The following is a 21643-nucleotide window of genomic DNA, read 5'->3' as shown; positions in this document are numbered from 1 at the left end:
TTCTGTAAGGCAAAGGACACCATCAAGAGGACAGATCGGCAACCAACAAATTGGGAAAAGATCTTCACCAATCCTACATCAGATAGAGGGCTAATATCCAATATATATAAAGAACTCAAGAAGTTAGACTCCAGAAAACCGAACAACCCTATTAAAAAATGGGGTACAGAGTTAAACAAAGAATTCTCACCTGAAGAACTTCGTATGGCGGAGAAGCATCTTAAAAAATGCTCAACTTCATTAGTCATTAGGGAAATGCAAATCAAAACAACCCTAAGATTTCATCTTACACCAGTCAGAATGGCTAAGATTAAAAATTCAGGAGACAGCAGGTGTTGGAGAGGGTGCGGAGAAAGAGGAACACTCCTCCACTGCTGGTGGGGTTGCAAATTGGTACAACCACTCTGGAAAGCAGTCTGGCGGTTCCTCCGAAAACTGGGCACCTCACTTCCAGAAGATCCTGCTATACCACTCCTGGGCATATACCCAGAGGATTCCCCACCATGTAATAAGGATACATGCTCTACTATGTTCATAGCAGCCCTATTTATAATTGCCAGATGCTGGAAAGAACCCAGGTATCCCTCAACAGAAGAGTGGATACAAAAAATGTGGTATATCTACACAATGGAGTACTATTCAGCCATTAGAAACAATGAATTCATGAAATTCTTAGGCAAATGGATGGAGCTAGAGAACATCATACTAAGTGAGGTAACCCAGACTCAAAAGGTGAATCATGGTATGCACTCACTAATAAGTGGTTATTAACCTAGAAAACTGGAATACCCAAAACATAATCCACACATCAAATGAGATACAAGAAGAAAGCAGGAGTGGTCCCTGGTTCTGGAAAGACTCAGTGAAACAGTATTTGGCAAAACCAGAACGGGGAACTGGGAAGGGGTGGGAGGGAGGACAGGGGAAGAGAAGGGGGCTTACGGGACTTTCGGGGAGTGGGGGGGGGCTAGAAAAGGGGAAATCATTTGAAATGTAAATAAATTATATCGAATAAAAAAAAAAGAAAACATCAAAAAAAAAAAAAAAAAAAAAAAAGAAAAGAAAATATCATCCTGAGTGAGGTAACCCAAACACAAAAGAACACACATGGTATGCACTCACTAATAAGTGGATATTAGCCCAAAAGCTCAGGATACCCAAGATACAATTCACAGACCACATGAAGCTCAAGAAGGAAGACCAAAGTGTGGATACTTTGAACCTTATTGGAAAGTGGATCAAAATACCCATGGCTCACAGTCAACCAATGGACTAAGCACAGGGTCCCCAATGGAGGAGCTAGAGAAAGGACCCAAGGAGCAGAAGAGGTTTGCAGGCCCACAGGAGAAACAATAATATGTACCAACCAGTATCCCCAGAGCTCCCGGGGACTAAACCACCAACCAAAGAGTACACATGGAGGAACCCATTGGCACCAGCTATATATGTAGCAGAGGATGGCCTTTTCAGACATCGATGAGAGGAGTGGCCATTGGTCCTGTGAAGGCTCAATGCCCCAGAATAGGGGAATGCCAGGTCAAGAAAGTGGGAGTGGGGATTGGTAAGCAGGGGGAGGGGGAATGGGTTAGGGGGGTTGGAGGGGTAACGAGGAAAGGGGATAACATTTGAAATGTAAATAAAGCAAATATCTAATAAAAAGAGAGAACAAAATAAAAGAATTGACAAATGGGACCTCATAACATTGCAAAACTTCTGCAAGGCAAAGAACACTGTCAACAGGACAAAATGGAAACCAACAGATTGGAAAAAGATCTTTACCAATCCTACACCTGATAGAGGGCTAATATCTGATATATACAAAGAACCAAAGAAGTTATACTCCAGAGAAGCAAATAACCCTATTTTTAAAAAATGGAGAACAGAGCTAAACAGAGAATTCTCAACTGTGGAAACTCAAAGGGCTGAGAAGCACCTAAAGAAATGTTCAACAGCCTTAGTTAACAGGGAAATGCAAATCAAAATAACCCTGAGATTCCATCTCACAACAGTCAGAATGGCTAAGATCAAAAACTCAGGTGACATTTCAGACACCAATGAGAGGAGAGGCCATTGGTCTTGTGAAGGCTGGATTCCCAGAATAGGGGAATGTAAGTCAGGATATTGGGCAGGGGGAGGGAGGTGCCTAAGAGGGAGAGGAGGATGGAATAGGGGGTTTTAGAGGGGTAACTCAGAAAGGGGATACCATTTGAAATGTAAATAAAGCAAAAATCTAATTTAAAAAAATTCAGGTAACAGCATATGCTGGGAGGATGTGGAGAAAGAGGAACACTCCTCCACTGCTGGTGGGGTTGCAAGCTGGTACACCACTCTGGAAATCAGTCTGGCGGTTCCTCAGAAAACTGGGCATGACACTTCCGGAGGACCCTGCTATACCACTCCTGGGCATATACCCAGAAGATGCTCCAATATGTAACAAGGACACATGCTCCACTACATTCATAGCAGCCTTATTTATAATAGCCAGCAGCTGGAAACAACCCAAATGCCCCTCAACAGAGGAACGGATACAGAAAATGTGGTACATTTATACAATGGAGTACTACTCAGCTATTAAAAACAATGACTTCATGAAATTTGCAGGCAAATGAATGGATCTTGAGAATATCATCCCGAGTGTGGTGACTCATTCACAAAGGAACACACATGATATGGTCTCACTGATAAGTGGATATTAGCCCAAAAGTTCAGATTTTCCAAGATTCAATTCACAGACCACATAAAGCCTAAGAAGAAGGAAGACCAAACTGTGAATGCTTCAGTGCTTTTTAGAAGGGGGAAGAAAATACTCACAGGAGGAAATATGGAGACAAAGTGTAGAACAGAGACTGAAGGAAAGGCCATCCAGAGACTGCCCTACCTGGGGATCCATCCCATATACAGCCACCAAACCTGGACATTATGGTGGACGTTGGGAAGTGCTTACTGATGGAAGTCTGATGTGGCTGTCTCCTGAGAGGCTCTGCCAGAGCCTGACAAATACAGAGATGCAAGCTCACAGCCAACCATTGGACTGAGCTTGGGGCGGGGCGGGGGGGGGGGGGGGGGGGCGTGGAGGGGGGGGAGAAGTCCCCGATGGAGGAGTTGGAGAAGGGACAGAAAGAGCTGAGGGGGTTTGCAGCCCGGTGGAGGGAGCAACAGAATCAACAGGCCAGACCCCCTGGAGCTCCCCGGGACTGGACCAGCAGCCGAAGAACACACGTGGAGAGACCCATAGAGCTGGCTGCATGTGTGGCAGAGGATGACCTTGTTGGACATCAGTCAGAGGAGAGGCCCTTGGGCCTGAGGGTGTTGGATGCCCCAGAGTAGGAGAATGCCCGGGTGGGAAGATGTGAGGGGGTGGGTAGGGAAGCGCCCTCATAGAGGCAGGTGGAGAGAGGATTGGATAGGGGGGTTTCTGAAGGGGAGACCTGTAAAGGGGAAAACATTTGAAATGTAAATAAAGAAAATATCCCATCAAAATAAATAAATAAAAAGGGGAAAAAGAAAGGTTACACAGGACAGCTCTGAATATTAAGAGTGAGCTGTGCAACCTGTCCACCTTCATTCGCTTGATTTCCTATGCCTGCCCCGTTATTAGTCTCACTATAGTTGAGTGTTTTCCATCCTCAACCCAGGTTTAATAATGGAGGATGCAGGGACCCTCCTACGATGCCCATCTGGCTTAGTGGGAGTCATCAGCAAAGCAATGCTGACTTTGTCCTTCTGCATGTCCACCTGCGCATCCTAGTCTCCCCTGCATGTGTGTCACTTTACAGATAAGACCCAGGAAGGTAAATGACTTGCTCAGAACTCCCCTGCAGGACTGGTCTCCCAGTTTGGAGGATGGGGCTTTTTCTGTGACCTCTGGCCTGTTCCTTCCCTCAGCTCACTCTGGGTAGGAGTCAGATGACTTTGGGCACACGCCAAGTTGTCTATCAGTGAAACACATCAGTCAATATTAGAAATGCAGATGGTTACAACTTCAACAGTGTGTGACCAGGAAGCTGCTGCCCACAATTATGTGGGTGGGACCACAACTGTCTTAGGGCGTATTAATACCTAATATGATAAACTCCTTGATGGTTTGAGTAAGACTGCCCCCCCCCATAGGTTCATATGTTTTATTGCTTAGTCCTCAAGGAGTGGCACTATTTGAGAAGTATTGGGAGGAAGTAGATCACCGGGCCCATGCCAGGCTCTTTCTCTCTGTGTGGATCAGGATGTGCATCTCAGCCGCTACTCTAGTGCCATGTTTGCCTCATGCTCCCCACCATGATGGTGATGGACTAGCCCCCTTGAAACTGTAAGCAAGGCCCCAGTTAAATACTTTCTCTTAGAAGTGTTACCTTGGTTGTAGTCTCTTCACAGCAATAGAACAGTGACTAAGACGAACTCCAAGGAAAAATAGTGATGGCGTCTGGGAGAGACTAAAGAGTAAAGTAAAGGGAAATCCTTTCCCTTGCTTATTGTGGACCTCGGGTGAAACATAAGCTATTACCAAATTCTGTTTTCTCATCTACAAAATGTTGACTATAAGAACAAACTAAACACATGTAACTCTTTTAAAAAAGAAAAACTGATGATGCCCTAATTGACAGGTGTGCAGATATGCTTCCAATGTCGCCTCACCTTCTGTCTCAGTAAACGTTTCAGTTGCTTCAGTGAAATATCATGACCGCAAAAGCAAGCTGGGGAGGAAAGGGTTTGTTTGGCTTATGATCGCACACACAGTTCATCACCAAAGAAAGTCAGCACAGGAACTCAAGTAAGGCTGGCACCTGCCGGGAGCGGATGCAGAGCCCAGGGAGGAGTGCTGCTCACTGACTTGCTTCTCTGGGTCTTACTCAGCCTGCTTCTTTACAGAACCCAGGACCACAAGCCCAGGGATGGCAGCACCCACAATGGGCTGGGCCTTTCCCCATCAGTCACTAAGAAAATGCCCCCACAGGCTTGTCTGCGGCCTGATCTTAGGGAGGCATTTTTCTTAACCGAGGTTCCTCCCTCTCAGACAACTTGAGCTTCCATCAAGTTGACACAAAACTATCAAACACAATTGATCCCTTGTCATTTTGGCACACAAACATTCCTTTCCTACTTATTCCCAAAATCTCACATTAAAAACATGAACAACCTCTAAAATCCCACAGTCTTATAAACTAAACTATTTTATAATAGCCGGGCTCTTTAAAATTGCAAAATCCTTTTTTAAAAGTTCAAAGTCTTTCAGTTGTGGGCTCCTATAAAAATCAAAAATAAGCTAAATACTTTCTTCAAAAGGGAAGAACTAGGGCACAGTCACAACCTTAAAAAAAAGCATAATCAAACTTCAACCAAACAACTCAGTGTCCAGTTTTCTGACGGACGGGCTTCTGGGCTCCTCCAAGGGCCTTGGGCCACCTCTCCAGCCTCACCCTCTGTAACACACAGCTTGTCTTCTAAGCTCTGGCTGGCTCCACTCCACCGCCGCTGCTCCAGATGATACTGGCATCTCCAAAACACTGGCATCTGTGCTGCAACTGGACTACATGTTCACCAATAGCCTCTTCGTGGAGCCAAGCCTCAATTTCTCTACATAATCCCTTCAATCCAGAGCCTTCAACTGCTACTGAGGCTGCACCTTCACCAACGGCCTCTCCTGGCCTCTCACAGGACTAAGCCCCAGCTGCTCTGCATGACCTGTTCATGCCTTCAAAACCAGTATCACCTGGGTGACTATTAAACTATCAAGTTCAGCTGCCAGTGTGAGGAACAACCTTGGCCATCTCTGGAATACAGCTTCTGTGTCCTGACCCTCAGAAAACACTTCCAAGAAGATTTCACTTCAATGGTATTGGACTCGTCTTAATCACCACTATTTGATTAGCTCCAGCAAACCACTACTAATTGTTCCAGGGACACAAAAGTAAAGAAGGAGGCTCAATAGCAAACCCTTCACTTGTCCCCAGAACACCAGCAGCCAGGCTTACACAGAACTGAGAGCTTGGGCTAGTAGCCATTCTCACAGTCATTGCTGATGTACCTGATTATAGGGTAAGTATAGAGAACAGAAGATGCCTGGAGATAGGAAGACAGGGAAAGACAGGCTGTATGCTGAAGTTTTATTAGCAAAGTCTGTAGCTAAATCGCAGATGTAGCTGCTGTATCACATATGGGTCAGTAGGTGGCAGAGCAGAGAGAGGCTATGTCTATACTAAGTGTCCTGACCTGGGAACATCTATCTGAATGATTAGCAGCCTAAGATTTCCTGAAAAAAAGCTAGCCTGAGACCACCACCAGCAGGCCCAGACAGGCTCCCAGGGCAAGAATGATCCAGAAGATACTAGAACTCCTCCTCCTGGAACCTTGGCCCAGGCAGTAGAGAGCTCAAGACCACCACCCTGGGTACTGCCAGGCTCCCAAAGAGACGGCTGGGAAAACCCAGGTGATTCCACAGAGAATACACAGCACTTAGGCTGGAGAAGCCAAACCTGTGTGTGCAGACCTCACAAAGCTGGAGGGAAGGCTCGACTTATGTGTGTCAGGATGCTCGACATCAAAAGTCACCCCGCTGGGATATACAAGGACTCCACCCCAGGAAGTGCTCCTTTTCACTTGGGGAAAACAATTTAGCGTATGGCAGAAGCAAAATTGTAAGTCAAAAAAAACTTACTGAACTCACCTCATAGACACTTAGCACACCTGAAGAGTAAAATATACCCTAACAGAAAATCCAAAGTTAAGCAATAAGCGGGGAAAAAATATTTGCAATATATGTGGCAAGGGTTAAAGAACTTAGTGAATCGGGGTAGGAGGCAGATGCCAAATAATCTTTATTCAGAGCTGCCACGAAAGGGGTTGTCAGCGCTCGCTCAGCAGATATTTGAAACTGTGCTGACTGAAGAGGAAAATTTAAATGTTCTACTTGCTATGAAAAGTCAGCATTTTGGTACAACCACTCTGGAAATCAGTCTGGCAGTTCCTCAGAAAACTGGGCATGACACTTCCGGAGGACCCTCCTATACCACTCCTGGGCATATACCCAGAGGATTCCCCAGCATGCAGTAAGAACATATGCTCCACCATGTTCATAGCAGCCTTATTTATAATAGCCAGAAGCAGGAAAGAATCCAGATGTCCCTCAATGGAGGAATGGATACAGAAAATGTGGTTTATTTACACAATGGAGTACTACTCAGCAATTAAAAACAATGAATTCATTAAATTCTTAAGCAAATGGTTGGAACTGGAAAATATCATCCTAAGTGAGGTAACCCAATCACAAAAGAACACACTTGGAATGCAGTCACTGATAAGTGGATATTAGCCCAGAAGCTCTGAATACTCAAGACATAATTCACATATCAAATCATTCCCAAGAAGAAGGAAGGAGAGGGTCCTGGTCCTAGAAAGGCTTGATGCAGCATTGTAGGGGATTACCAGGACAGAGAAGTGGGAGGGGTTTGATTGGGGACCGGGTGGAGGGAAGAGGGCTTATGGGACTTATGGGGAGGGGGGAACTGGGAAAGGGAAAAATCATTTGAAATGTAAACAAAGAATATAGAAAATAAATTTTAAAAATTAAAAAAAAAGACTGATGAAGAAAAAGAAAAGTCAGCATTTATCAGTGGCTGGAGATTGTAGAGAAATCTAGGAGAACCTGCCCTCCCCCACCCACCCATCCCCGACCCCACCCCACCCCACCCCACCCCACCCCACCCCACCCCAGCTCCTGTAGGCATGGTTTCTCTCTGAATGGAAAGAGGGAAGGGAAATGTCGGTGAGCTGGCAAGTATGAACTACAAAACTTTCAGCCCATCACCTGGGCCTTCCTAAGAGTTAACCAAGACCCAGCAAACTTTAGAGAAAACAGGAGAATCGTCCAATAGTGATCCTATTTCAATGAGGTTAAACTTTTACAATTCCAGACAGCAGTGGGCTTCCGTTCTTTGGTGAGTGCCGGCACCCCACTCCTCTGGTTTTCTTTTGAGTGGGTTGCTTAGAAATAACAGAATGAAATCTGAAATAACTTTTGATAAACTAAAAAACCACAAATTATGTACATTTCACCAAGAACAAAGGAAGCGTTGTATAGACAGGCCTCCGCTGAAACTCGGCCTTTAGCGTGCTCAGACCTCAAAGGCCTTTGGTTTCTTTTTGTCCTACCTCTAGACCTCTTTTTAATATTGTTAAATTTATTTACATCCCAATATCTGCCCCCACTCCTACCAGTACCCCCTCCTGCAGCTTTTCCCTCTATTCCTCCCCCCTTCTCCTTTGCAAAGGAGGAGCCCCGCCTAGGATTACCTCACACTCTATTCCCCCACTCTCCTCCCTCACCCAGCCACATCGAGTCACTGAGGATCTAGACACATCCTCTCTCACTGAACCTAGACAGGGCATCCCAGTTAGCAGAATGGAAGCCTCTGGCAGGCAGGCAACAGATTCAGGAACAGTCCCTGCTTCTGTTGTTGGGGAACTCGAATACCAGGCTGCACATCTTCCATACATGTGCAGCGGGCCCAGGTCCAGTGTATGCGCACTCCTTAGTTGGTGGTTCAGTCTCTGAGAGCCCCCCCTGCCCCACCCCCCACCCCCCACCCCCCACTCCCATCCCCCACCCCCTACCCCCCATCCCCCACCCCCGTGTTCAGGTTAGTTGACTCTATTGGAGTCAACTGTCCTCTTTGGATCCCTCAGTCCTTCCTCCCAACTCTTCCGTAAGATTCTGCAAACTCCATCTGATGTCTGACTGTGGGTCTCTGTCTCTCTTTCCACTGGCTGCTGGGTAGAGCCTCTTCTCACAGTACAGTTATGCTAGGCTTAACTCTGTTATGTCTAGAAGCATAACAGAGTATCATTAGTAGTCTCCGGGATTGGTTCTTGCCCAATAGGTCTCCCACTATTGGGCCAGTCATTGGTCGGCCATTCCTTCCCTCCCTGCTCTATCTTTGTCCCTGCACATCTTTATATGCAGGACACATGCTGGGTTGAAGGTTTTGTGAGTGGGTTGCTGTCTTTATCCCTCCACTGGGACTCCTTCCTGGCTACAGGAAACACCACTTCAGGATCCGTATCTCCTACTGTTAGGAGTCTCAGCTGGAGTTACTCCCATAGACACCCTGGGGTCTTCCCCCCCTCCTTGGTCTCTGGAACATTCTTGAACTTATGGGACACTATGAAAGCAGTTGCTAAGGCCTTTGGTTTCTAAAACAAATAGAAGCAAGAATTTCTTTCCAAGTTATTTAGAGTTATTCCCCCAGGAAGGATATGTTTTGGAGCCCCAAGAAGACAAATTGAGAGTAACATGGGGACCCTGGAGGGGACACATGGTGGCATCAAAGCAGTGGCTCCTCTGCTCCCACCCCCATGGATGTGTGAACAGCTGGGGAGAACTCAGCCTGCGTTCTAGAGTAGGCGGTGTTGTTCCTGGCCTGGGAGAAAGGTGCCTGAGGAAGCTGGCTGAGAACGGACAGTCTCAGACAGACGGAGATTGCCTCCCACTCGCTGCCCAGCCTTCAGACCTAGTGCAGAATTTTACAAATCCACATCAAAGAAGCTTCCCACAAAGTTGTTCCACTACTACAGAGGAGGAGGAGGAAGAGAAGGAGGAGGAAGGGGAGGAAGATGAGAAACAGAAGCATTGCCAGCCCCACCATACTTTCCACCCAAGTGGCCTTCCAGATTCACCACAAGTAGCATGTACCCCTTTCTATATTCCACTCAGCAATAGACATGCACATTTTCTCTGAGGAAAATAATTTAAATAATTTTAACAACAACAACAACAATAATAATAATACTTACAAAACCCTAAGTATTAGCACCTAAAGGAAGGAAAGAGCTTTGAACAGAGCTCTGAGCACAGCCTAGATGTCCATCAACAGATAATGAATAAGGAAAATGTGGAGCATAAATACAATGGAAATTTATTCAGACATAAGGAACAGAGAAATCACAGGATTTGTAGGATCTAGTGACCCAGACTCAGAAAGACAAATACCACGTGTTTCTCATATGACCCTCTACTGCTTTCTCATTACATATATGTGGGTGTTGGAACGGGTCGTGGAGTGAGAAAGGGTGTGGGATGTGCTGAAGAAGTAGTGGGTGGAGCACATGTGACATGAAAGGAGAACGGGGACCCCTGGGGGAAAGGGGACAGGTGTGTGTGCAGGAGAGAGCAGGGGAGAATTATGGAGAATTTTCATCCTGTTAGTGGCACTACACAGCCTTCGCCCCACTCCTCGCGAGGTCACAATGACAAGCCAAGGTTTACCCAGTGAGTTTTTTAGGGTCACTGACCAAGCATCGATCTGGCAGGAACATAGGTGATCCCCAAAACAGCCCCACTGACAGTCAGTGCCCAGCCTGTAACTCCCCCACGTGTTTTCAAACACACAGTGCAAACAGGGTAAAATGGTGGACACCCTGACTGAATGGCGAGGCCGGTCACTCCCTCAGGGGCCAGACGGCCTCTAGCCCGCTTCCTCTGTGAAGAGCATCAGGAATCAGCGAGCACAGCAACTGCCTTTGCAACTGGTATCTAGAGTGTTTGCTTGTTTTTTAATAAAAATCTCCTTTAATCCCAGCACTTGGGAGGTAGAGGCAGGCAGATTTCTGAGTTCGAGGCCAGCCTGGTCTACAGAGTGAGTTCCAGGACAGCCTGGGTTACACAGAAACACAGGGCTACGGCCTGTCTCAAAAAACACAAAACAAAATAAAATAAAATAAAATCTTTCTGAATTTCCCAGTGGCATCAGACATTAAATCCAAAAATGTTCAATTCATGGTGCAGCCTGAACACCTGTGGTACCTGTGGGTGCCTGTGCCTCAGCTGATGCGCAGAGCAGAGGTGAGGAGGGGTTCCATTACCAGGACACCCGAGACCCAAACAGACGCCTCAAAATGGGCGAGTTTCTGATATTTAAGAATTAGAATTAGTAGAAAATATATCTGCTATGTATTGACTCTCAAGCCCAAATCTACTTTGGTGGGACTCACAGGCACCCTCTGCTTTTCTTTTGACAACTGGAACAATGACACACTTAGTCACTAGGGTGCGTAGAACAGACTCAAGAAGAGATGGAAGAGGAGTGTATTTCTTCTGGTGTTCCCCTCTCCCAAGCCCCCTGACTGCTCAGTGCCCACAGCTCTCCGCTTACACCAGCAGTGGACAGCAGTGGGCAGGCTGCTGTTTCCCGGAGCTCCCGGTGGGTGGCGCTCTGCCCCGAAGGCAGAACAGTTCTCTCGGTCGTTTCCTCCTCTGTGTGGACTCTGCACTTTCTCTGAGTAGGCAGGGCTGGCCACTCTCCAGGAGGTTTGAATCCCAATGAAGAGACGCCTGATTGGGTTGGTAGGCATTTCTTTGAAAGTTGTTCCTTCCTTGCTCTTTCTTCCTCCCTCCCCACCCCCCTCACCCCTAACTCCCTCCACCCCCACCCCCACCCAACCACCACCACCAACACCCCACTCCCCCACCCCAGGGCCATGGTTGCTCTTTCAAACACTTTTTCTTAAAGTTGTCGAAAACCTCCTGGTAACGAGGCTCCCGCTACTTCCTGGTAATGGTTAACACTTTAACTTTTCCTTTCCAGCTGACTACTCTGTACTTCCTGGTCCGACCAACGAACGCTTCAGAGAAGCAACTTGAACACTGTTTCTCTCCCTGATAACAAGACTTTAAAAAAGCCTTTGACCTGGCCTTAAGGACAGACATGTGAATTTGCTAAATTTAAAAGCCAAAGTTGTGATCCACAAAAGACAATAGGCTTTAGCTCCTAGTGGCAAAACCCACACAATAAGATCAACAGCTCCAGGAAAGAAACCTCTGTGGGCTTCTCTGAAAGACCTGCTCCTCAGAAGTGGCCACTCCTCCATCTCACAGAGAAAGTCACAGTCCCAAGCTGCAATCAAAAAGGCCATTGGTTATTTGTAGCCGTGATTTTATATAACATGATAGTAATACCATCAGTTCTTTTTAGAACCCACAAGTCAGTCGGGGCAAAGAGCAGGGTCTTCCGTACCAATATTAAAAACGCAGTCTTACTTGGTTGTGATTTAGGGGTGCTCCCTGCTAAGCCACTTTTCAGCACTAGGGGGCAATATCCTCATTCAGAATCCTCATTTATCCTCATTTATATGTCAGTACTCTCTGCTGACATATAAATAGTTCTTATTCTTATATTCATGCCAATGAGAAGATTAACCCAAGTAAAAGGAAGAAATTAAATGTCATCATCCGGGATTCACTTAGGAGCTGGAGAGAAATACTCTCCACTGGTTTTCATCCTTAGTTTTGAAGTTCCAGTGTGAACGATTCCTTAAACAAAGTCCAAACCTCCCACCAGTCTCTCTTGTCTTTCACCTGTCAACGAGTCATCAGGAAGCTCTCCACTTTTTTGTTCAAGAGTGGGTGTGAGGTTTAGGATGTAGTTTATGGATACAGAGAAGCATGCCCTCCCAGCACAGAAGGGGGAAATGGAAAGAAGAAAAGCACTTTTATCCCAACATTGTACGTTTCCAAGCGAGGAGCCCTACCCCTGGTACTTCCAAACATGGTCAATCACAGGCTGGTTCTATAGTATGGAAGGAAAAATGTCCTTGTTTGCTTTCTGTTGCTATAATAGTATCCCCAGAACGAGGGCAGTTTAGGAGAGGAAATGGTTTACTTGGCTTTCAGGTTACAGTGGATCATGAAGGGGAAAGTAAGAACAGGAACTTAAGGCAGAACTGAAACAAAGACCCTGGAGGAAAGCTTCTTACAGGTTTGCTCTGTGGCTGATACTCAATTACCTTACAATACAGCCCAGGCCCAGCAGTCTGGGGAGCGCATCACCCACAGCGGGCTGGGCACTCCCATGTGAATTAGCAATAAAATGCTCCGCAGACATGCCAGTCCGAGGCAGGCAATTCTTCAGTTGAGACTTCCTCAATAGCCAAGATTAGTCATCACAAAGAAAGAGAGGGCTTGGCTAATTAAACCTCAGTGGAGAACATAATCCTGGTTTGCCACTGCTAGGTGACACATGATCTCATTTTATCAGTCCAGGTCGGAGCCTGTTGTGCTCTTAGTTGGAAAAAATCAAAGGAGTCCTCAGCTCACGCATCAGGATTCCCTGCCCCACTAAACCTGTTGTGCCAACCCTAAAGCATGCATGCTTCACCAGGCAATGTATATAAAGCAAAGATACAGTTTTGAAGATGGGGAAACAGACCTTAGAAAAGTAATGCTTACATCCAGCAGTGATTACATCCAGAAATGAAGATTTCCCAACACATTGCTTTATGCAATGAATTTGTAATAAAAAGCAGAATAATAATATGAGAAGTCAGGCTCCTCCAGCAGAGTGAATTGAGGCTCTGTTTGCACCTAAGCCCCCCTAGCTAATTGCCAGCATACAACCTGTCTTCTGAGTGTTGGGTTCTATATCACAGTAGTCACATTTGCCACTTGCCAACACCAAGGCTTTAGACTGTATTTATCACAGAGCAGCATCAACAGCTCTGCACAGTGATGTATGTCAGTCTCTCTCAGTGCTATCTGTCTGTCCAGCCAGTCTCTGGTAGGAAGAAGGTGCCTTTTACAGTTCACACAAATGCACCCAAGGTGAGCTCTGACAGGAGGAACGCCTATGAGGGTGTATCTTATTTAGTCACTGCATCTGTCTGAGGTGGCTCCTATGGTCCCATTCCACAGTTCCATTCTCTGGGCTATACATCGTGTAGGTGGGAAAGGGGGAAGCTGTACCCACAGTTCTGCTCACAGCCGAGACCAAGAGATCCCGATACAGACCAGCTAAAAGCTCTGGGGTCAGTGCTTCAGTTTCCTTTCCTGTTGCTGTGGCAAAATACTCCGGCAAAAGCAACGTATGGGAGAATGGGTTTGTTTGGCTCACAATTGCAGGTGACGGCAGAGGATCAGGAGAAACAGACACATTACACCCGCAGTCAAGAGCAGGGAGCAAAGGATTAGTGCAGTCTACTGTTCAGCTTACCCTTCATTTTATACAGTTCAGAGGCTCCACCCACGGTATGGCCCCACCCACAATTAAGGCTGACCTTCACACATCAGTAATAAAATCAAGACAATCCCTCCCAGACACTCTCAGAGATTAACCTCAATCTAGGTGATCCCACACAGGTGGGCTCAGAGGCAATCAACTCCCACCACCCAGAGAAGAGTTCCCACGTGACTTTTCCAAAGTCCCCACTTGTGCCTTCCTCTCCAAAATAAGTGTACAAAAGGAGACAACAATTAGAAATCTACATTGGCTACTGTATTGTGTGAAATAACAGCCACATAAAAGCACATAAATATATATTATAAAGGATAAAGTGAGGACTCTTACAGTCCCTGCCCAGATTGATTACCCTTACTCCAGAAGTCAGGACACCTCACCCGTAGGGCCTGCACAGCTATGTCTTCCCCACTCTTCCTAGAGGTAATCCTGGCCTGAATTTTATGCTAATGCTGTTTAAAAATATTTCTATTCCCACATATAGTTTCAGTTCACTGCTCTATATACATAAGTATTTCTTGGCTTCCTTCTTTATTTTATGCCTGATGGACTCTCTGTATTTCTCAGTTGGGACCATGAACTTTCTCATACAAGGATCCAGAGGTAGGAGAGCATGAAATTTTCTGGAATAGACACCTATGAGGAGAATTACTGGGCCATTAGGTATGCTAATACTAAATTACTAGCTAATTTCCCAAAGTGGTTGTAGTAATCCACACTGCTGAGGTGGAGAGGCCTCTTCTTACTGGTGCAGACATTTGTTTAGCTTGTATAAAAGTTGTAAACATAAGATGCCCTATGGAGCAGGAATAGGTAATCCACAGTTACATTAGCAAATGTGAGTTCCCATTGATCTGGGCCCTTGCAAATTCTTAGCAACACCAGACCTCATTGTTATATTGTTATATTGTTATATTGTTATATTGTTATATTGTTATATTGTTATATTGTTATATTCTCTCTCTCTCTCTCTCTCTCTCTCTCTCTCTCTTTGTGTGTGTGTGTCTGTCTGTCTCCCTCTCTCTCTGTCTCTGTCTCTCTCCTCTGCTCTCCTCTTCTCTGTCTGTCTCTGTCTCTCTCTCTCTCTCTCTCTCTCTCTCTCTCTCTCTCTCTCTCTCTCTCAACTTGTGTTCATGTAATGGTTTGTATATGCTCAGCCAGGGAGTGGCACTATTAGAGAGTGTGGCCCTGTTGAAGTAGGTGTGACCTTGTTGGCATAAGTGTGTCAGTCACTGTGGGTGTAGGCTTTACGAGTCTTGTGCTAGCTAGTTGTTTGGGATTCAGTATTCTGCTAGGAGCCTTCAGATGAAGATGTAGAATTCTCAGCTCCTCCTGTACCATGTTTGCCTGGATGCTGCCATGTTCCTGCCTTGATGATACTGCACTGAACCTCTAAACCTGTAAGCCAGCCCCAATTAAATATAGTCCTTTATAAGACTTGCCTTGGTCATGGTGTCTGTTCATAGCAGTAAAACCTTAACTAAGACAGTTGGTCTTTGAGACTTTCTTCCGTGATGTTGCAATGTACTATTCATGTATAAAATGTACATGGTGTATTTCATGATGCTATTTCTTACACCTCAGCAGTGATACAGTTCTTGACCAATGTGTTTGATGTATAATTCTGTAGCATAATTATCATTATATACATAGATCTATTCATTGAGTTGGTTGGCATGAGGTGAAGCCTTTCAAACTTGATGATACTATGTTGAGAGACTGTTCAACAAAATTCATTTAGAAACAAAATGGTGCCAAATATTTCCAAACAATAAATGCTGTGTTTTCATACCCCCTACTTAGTAACTGAGTAATCCGAGGACCCTGGCCACTCTTGCTTGTAACCATCTACCCTGAAGAAATAAAAGATTTCCAGAGACTTTTTACCATTCTACCCATGACAAAGATATAGTTCTGAGGCAGCTTGTCCTTGTTTTTATAGTTTTAGAGATGTTTGAAACTTCCCAGATAATACAACCTGCTATCGGAAAACTGAAGGTATTCCAAGGAGATTGACACATGTAAATTATAGGTGTTCTTTAACTCTAGTAAACTCTAGTTTACTTACTGCAACTACATTCACACAGGTGAAATAATATGAGTTTTCAATTAAAAACTCATTTTAAATCTCTTAAAACCTTTGAAGAAGGCAGCTTGCTTGATGTTTAAATGAGAGTCACCATTAAAAACCTGTGATTGACACTGATAACTGTTAGATTAGTCTTGTACTCATCCATTTAAATGTGCTGGCAGAGCTCAAAGATTCTGAAAACCGATATGAAAAGTGGTTCTTTGGAGCTCTTCCAAGAATGAAATGTATGGGACTTCATGTGTTGACTTGTGTTCCCCATAAACATGTCCACCTCCAGAGAAGGTGACATATTTAGGAATCCAAGGGGAAAAAAGGAGTTCACTGGAGTAGGCTCTAATCACTGATGACTGTCCATACAGAGGGGGGCACTTTGAGCACAGACAATATAGACACCTGAAGAAAATGGCCACACTGCCACAACTACAAAACACATGGGGGCTGCCTTTGGGTAAAGGGTGCAAGGAATGGTCTTTCCCTACAGATTTCAGAGCGTGACGATCTGAAGTTGCTCTGGTGTCAAGGGATTTCTGTTTTTCTAAGTCATCTAGGTTGTTACTCTATCACAACAACCCTGGGAAAGTAGGATGGTGATCTGAAACTTTAGGAAGGATGAGAAAGGAAGCAAGTTGCTTGCAAGCTGGGAGTTGGGAGGAGATGGATGTGAGTACACCTCTGCAGTCCCCTTCCCTGGACACAGTGATGACAATTCTGGCAAAAGTTGGAGAGAGGGCCACTCTAGCTGCATGAGCCATATGCACCACAGTATTGGTGCAATCTACAAAGCTCCCGACTGGGAACCACTGAAAGAGAAGTGGTTGAGAACAGTAGAGGAAACAGAGAAGCAAGCCTGACCCTAAGGAGAAATCAGACATTTCTGTGATCAGTCCAAGACACAGAGTTACTATAATTTGCTTACAAATGTGTCACGAGCTGATCTGGCCTGGTGGTTGCTGAGCACATATATATGTTAGCTATAATGGCAGGCAAGCTACCAAGAAAATGCACCTTAAAAGGCAGCTCTGGAGTCATTGTTATTAAAGCAAGACAATAATCAAGGAGTGTCTTTTTCTCATCCAATCTAAGAAAATGCCATTGCTTTAAAATAAAACTGTTAAGAGTCAAGGGATATACAGTTCCATGTGCACAAGGTGAGTTCAGTCTCCAATACCAAAGCAAACAAACCAAATTAAGCAACCTGTTAAATTACCAGGAAAAAAAGTACCTTTTTAAAACCTCAAGCATATTCTGCATTAATAGGACTCTTAACCACCAGAAAATAAAAGGAAAAAATCCAAGCACTTCCTCAGTTTGGCAAGATCGAAGGAGATGCTCAGGTTACAGGGGACCAGGGATAAATTCCATCTGCTGAGAAAAATACAAACTTTAGGGTTTCTTTCTTTTTTTTTTTTTTTCTGATTTTCATTGTTTATTACCTAATACTTTCACAAGAAACTTCTAGACTGAGGGCATAACTCAGTGAGCAGAGTGCTTGCCTTTTGAGAAGCCCTGGCTTTTTTATGGCTAGCACTGCAGAAGCCGTGTGTGATGACCCATACCATATGGGAGCTGGAGGCTAGAGGATCAGGAGCTGAAAGTCTTCCTTGACTACATACACATCAAGACTGAGATCAGACTGGAACACTAGAGACCTTGCCCCAAGGTGGGGCATAAAGCACAGGTAACTTTGTGAAATGTATTTCCAGTTTTTGAAGCAGGTAGACTCATATGCCTCTCAGCTATTACTTTATATAATCCACAAGAACTCTGCGGGTTTGAGATGCTTTATATAAGCTTGGCCCAAGGAGCAGCACTATTAGAAGGTGTGGCCCTGTTGGAGTAGGTGTGTGGGACCCAGATGTTTCATTTTAAGTTGCTCTTAAGACATCCAAAGGCAGGTGGCTTTGTAAGTAGGTGTGGCGTTCAGAAAGGTCAGTGCGGCAGAGAGTAAACTGTAGAATCACTGGCATATAAGTGCTTACTTGAAGTCATGGCAAAGAGGACCTGCAAGGTTAGGGTGATATGAGAGGTAGAGCTCATTAATTGACGGTGTTACTCAATTAACATTCAGAATTCTCAATAAACTCCTAAAGCAAACCCAGATGGTCTAAGATGACTCAGATGTCTCTCCTACAAGGTCATCTGAGAAAAAAAATATAATAATCTATACTCTCTAGTCTTTCTCATGTTTAAAAGAGACTTGATCATTAGATAAAGTTTCTTTTAACAACAACCCAATCTCTTGGTAAAGGACTGGTAGGCCAGCTTCACTTCAGGGGATGTGAGAATATTCACCATGCTCTGTTCCAAGGCTCCCGCCTCTTTTGCTCCTTCTAATTAGATCCCTCGGATGTCTAACCTTAGTCAACAATCAACCAAGTCCCAAAGTTTGCCTCGTGTCTCTATTTCCAGGGAATCCAGATAGGAAAGACATATTGTTGTACCCAGATAGCAAAAGCCCCCAAAGAGACCACCAGGAACCACAACTCCGATGCAAGCACATGAGGGTCTTTATTTAAGCTTGAGCTCGGGTCACAAACCTTCCTGTTGGAACAGGATAGGAGAGTGACCCCCAGGTCTAGGTGAAGGGGGTTTATAAAGGAAAAAACCTGCAGAGGGGATTCCAAGCCTCTGCATTACATGAGACAGTGGAGGAATGTTGGTCTTTAAGCTAATTGGTTTACAGCACCTGGTTAGACCACAAGGGGGGAGCTTACATCAAAAAAAGGAGCATCTTGACCTGGGATAGACATGTTGTCTTAGCATACTCTGTTGCTGTCAGCTGCAGCTGCAGCTGCTGCTGTGTCTGTTTTGCTACTACCAGGGGCATTTCATGATTTTTCTCAGACCTCAAAGGTGGGGGCCATGCCTCTCTAATGGCAAGTTAACTTAGAATGGAGTCTTAAGAACAAAATGGAGTTTATTCTGCTACCTCAATCCCTTCAATATAAATGTCACTGGGATGGGGCTGGAGAGAAGGCTCAGTCATTAAGAGCAATGATTGTTCTCCTTGAGGTCCTGAGTTCAAATCCCAGCAACCACATGGTGACTCACAACCATCTGTAGTGGTATTTGATATCTTCTGGTGTGTCTGAAGAGAGCAAAATTGAACCCATATACATAAAAAAAATAAATAAAATGTTTTTTAAAATTATAATAATAAATATCATTGGGGAAACACACACATAACAGAGTGAAGAAAGGGGTGACAACTATATAAAAACATGAGAAAAAACTGAGAGAACACTGTTACAAAAATGGCCCAAATAATAACTAAATGTCAACCTCATGAGTTCTCATAAGCTCACAATAACAAAGATCACTAACTAGATCTAGGTAAGTATTTCATTCCTAATGCAGAATATGAGATAAGTGGTTGAATTGAACCTTACCATTTATCTCTATTAACCAAACTTTTTGGACTGTATTCAAAGTAATGCTTTTCTTTCTTTTGTCTTGTTTTGTTTTGGAGATAAGGCTTCTCTGTGTAGCCCTGGCTGTCCTGGAACTCCCTCTGCAGACCAGGCTGGCCTCAGACTCAGAGAACTCCTTGACTCTGCCTCCTGAGTGCTGGGCTTAAAGGCCACCTGCTTCTGCTCAAGGTAAATTTTAAAATCAGTGTACACCACCCCCAAATAAGACTATATAGAGGGAAGATGGACATGTGAAAGAAAAGAAAGTTTGGGAAGGGGAGGAAAAGGCGACATGTGCAGGAATGGAAGTTAGCAAAAACAGAGCCCACCTGTAGGGGTTGGACTGCTGCTCCTATGTAGTCACATGCGTTATGCTGACCCCCAAGATATGGCTATGCCCACTGACCCCCAAGATATGGCTACACCCAGTGAGGAGTTCCTCATTCCTGAGGTCATCCGGGAAAAATTAATCTACATCTCGTCTTTCTCTTCTATTTAAAAGAGACTTGATTGTTAAATGAAGCATCCCTGAGGAGCTCCTCACATATACCAGCTTTTGCCATTTAAACCTTGCTTCCCAACTTACCCCTGATTAGTTAATTGGGCTGGGCAGGAGAGGGAGTGGACTGAGGTTCTGGGCTTGGGGTCTCAGGCAGGAACATGAGAGGAGGAAGAGAAAGAAATCACTGTGGGGTAGGTGGGTCATGAGTGCTGGTATAGGAGTGGCCCGGGTAGAACACAGAGTGATATCTTAGGGTAGTAGACAAAAATAGCATAGAGGATTGATATCTACCCAGCTGTAAATCTTAAGGGCTTTGTGTCTTTATTTGGGAACTAAATAGTCTAATATTTACCACAACACTCCCTATCCCGACTTGCCCTCCTTACCAGGCCAGTGAGAAGGTTGGAGACACTACCAAATCCTGTAGCCTGTGACTTTAACTGGACACCTACTTCACAGCTTGTAATTTCAGCCAGGTGATCTAGCCAGATGGGCATTTTTCCTGTTCTAATTCATGTCTGGATGGGGTGTCAGTAATGAGAGGATATTGAGAATTTCATCTTGTGAAAGGTAGAAACTCAGCCAAGGCAGCAGTCCCTACCTGAAGTCTTCATTTTTACTGTTGTTGGGGACAGGGAGAGAAAGTCAATATGTCTTATCCTGTCCCCTCCAGCTCCATAAAGAGCCTTTGAAAGCATTAAATAACTTTAGCTCTCAAGCTGCAGTATCAACCGTGCACCAGTTAAACGAGCTTTGAAGGACGTGTCTAAGGATTCCGGTTATTGTGGTCTTGGTTGAATTAAAAACTAGTGACATAAAAAAAAAAATCATTGGAGGGATTTCAGAAATGAAAGACAAGACCATGCAACGCATTTGAAAATTCTGAGCTGGAGATGTCACTCAGTGGTAGTGTGCTTGTCTAGCTTGTGTAAGATCATGGCTTCAATGCCCAGCACCATGAGGGGGGTGGGAGTACCTTTAAGTAGTTTATAATTTAGATAAAGAGTATAATAGAACAAACCCACAATAAAGTCAGATCAGGGAACACTGCCTCAAATGTACATGCATCTCCAGTAATGACAAAGTGCTACTGGGATTAATTCTACATATTGAAGACAATGGAATTCCTTGCTGGAATGGAATGGATCTAACAGTTCCATCCATTTGAGAACTGCTCGTCTAAATGGAACACACTGAGTAACTGTGTTTTGGGGAGAATGACTCCTTCTCTGTGGAGGTATAGAAGAGAGGCTGACAGCATGTTATTAGGCTTCAGGGAGAACTTAGAACATGCAATTGAAAGGAGGGCTTCCTTGAAGCTGGCCTCACGATGTTTACAAGGCCAAAATGAGCTCTCCAAGTGGTTTTGAGTTGCCTTGGGCTTTGAGCAAAGATTTGACTCCCCCAATGGATACAGGAGAGAGCTGTGACTTTGCAAATTCAGTGCTGGCATCACAGGGCACCTTGCTTTAAAACAAGGGCTCAGCTCAGATCTGCCAGGACAGGCACTTGCTTGGCTTTGCCTCTCCTCCATGAACTACAGTTGGTTATTTGCAAAATATGTCCACAACTGGCTGAAAGATTTGTTGGGTGGAATTAATCATTTCAAGCGCTTATCTGCTGAGTACCCACTCCAGGCTTT

At 44.8% G+C, this 21643-nt stretch overlaps 1 non-coding gene across 1 annotated transcript; it reads left to right on the top strand.

The window, feature by feature from the left end:
* Positions 1–6110: 6110 nt before the first annotated feature.
* LOC127664274 (small nucleolar RNA SNORA17) lies at positions 6111–6242 on the top strand. Its single transcript, XR_007973133.1, has one exon. It is a non-coding gene; the product is annotated as a small nucleolar RNA SNORA17 (small nucleolar RNA).
* The last annotated feature ends 15401 nt before the right edge of the window (positions 6243–21643 follow it).

Source organism: Apodemus sylvaticus, chromosome 13 (assembly GCF_947179515.1).
Source record: "Apodemus sylvaticus chromosome 13, mApoSyl1.1, whole genome shotgun sequence".
Classification (NCBI taxonomy): Eukaryota; Metazoa; Chordata; class Mammalia; order Rodentia; family Muridae; genus Apodemus; species Apodemus sylvaticus.
Note: the sequence above shows the minus strand (reverse complement) of the source record. Positions and strands in the feature narration are given on the sequence as shown.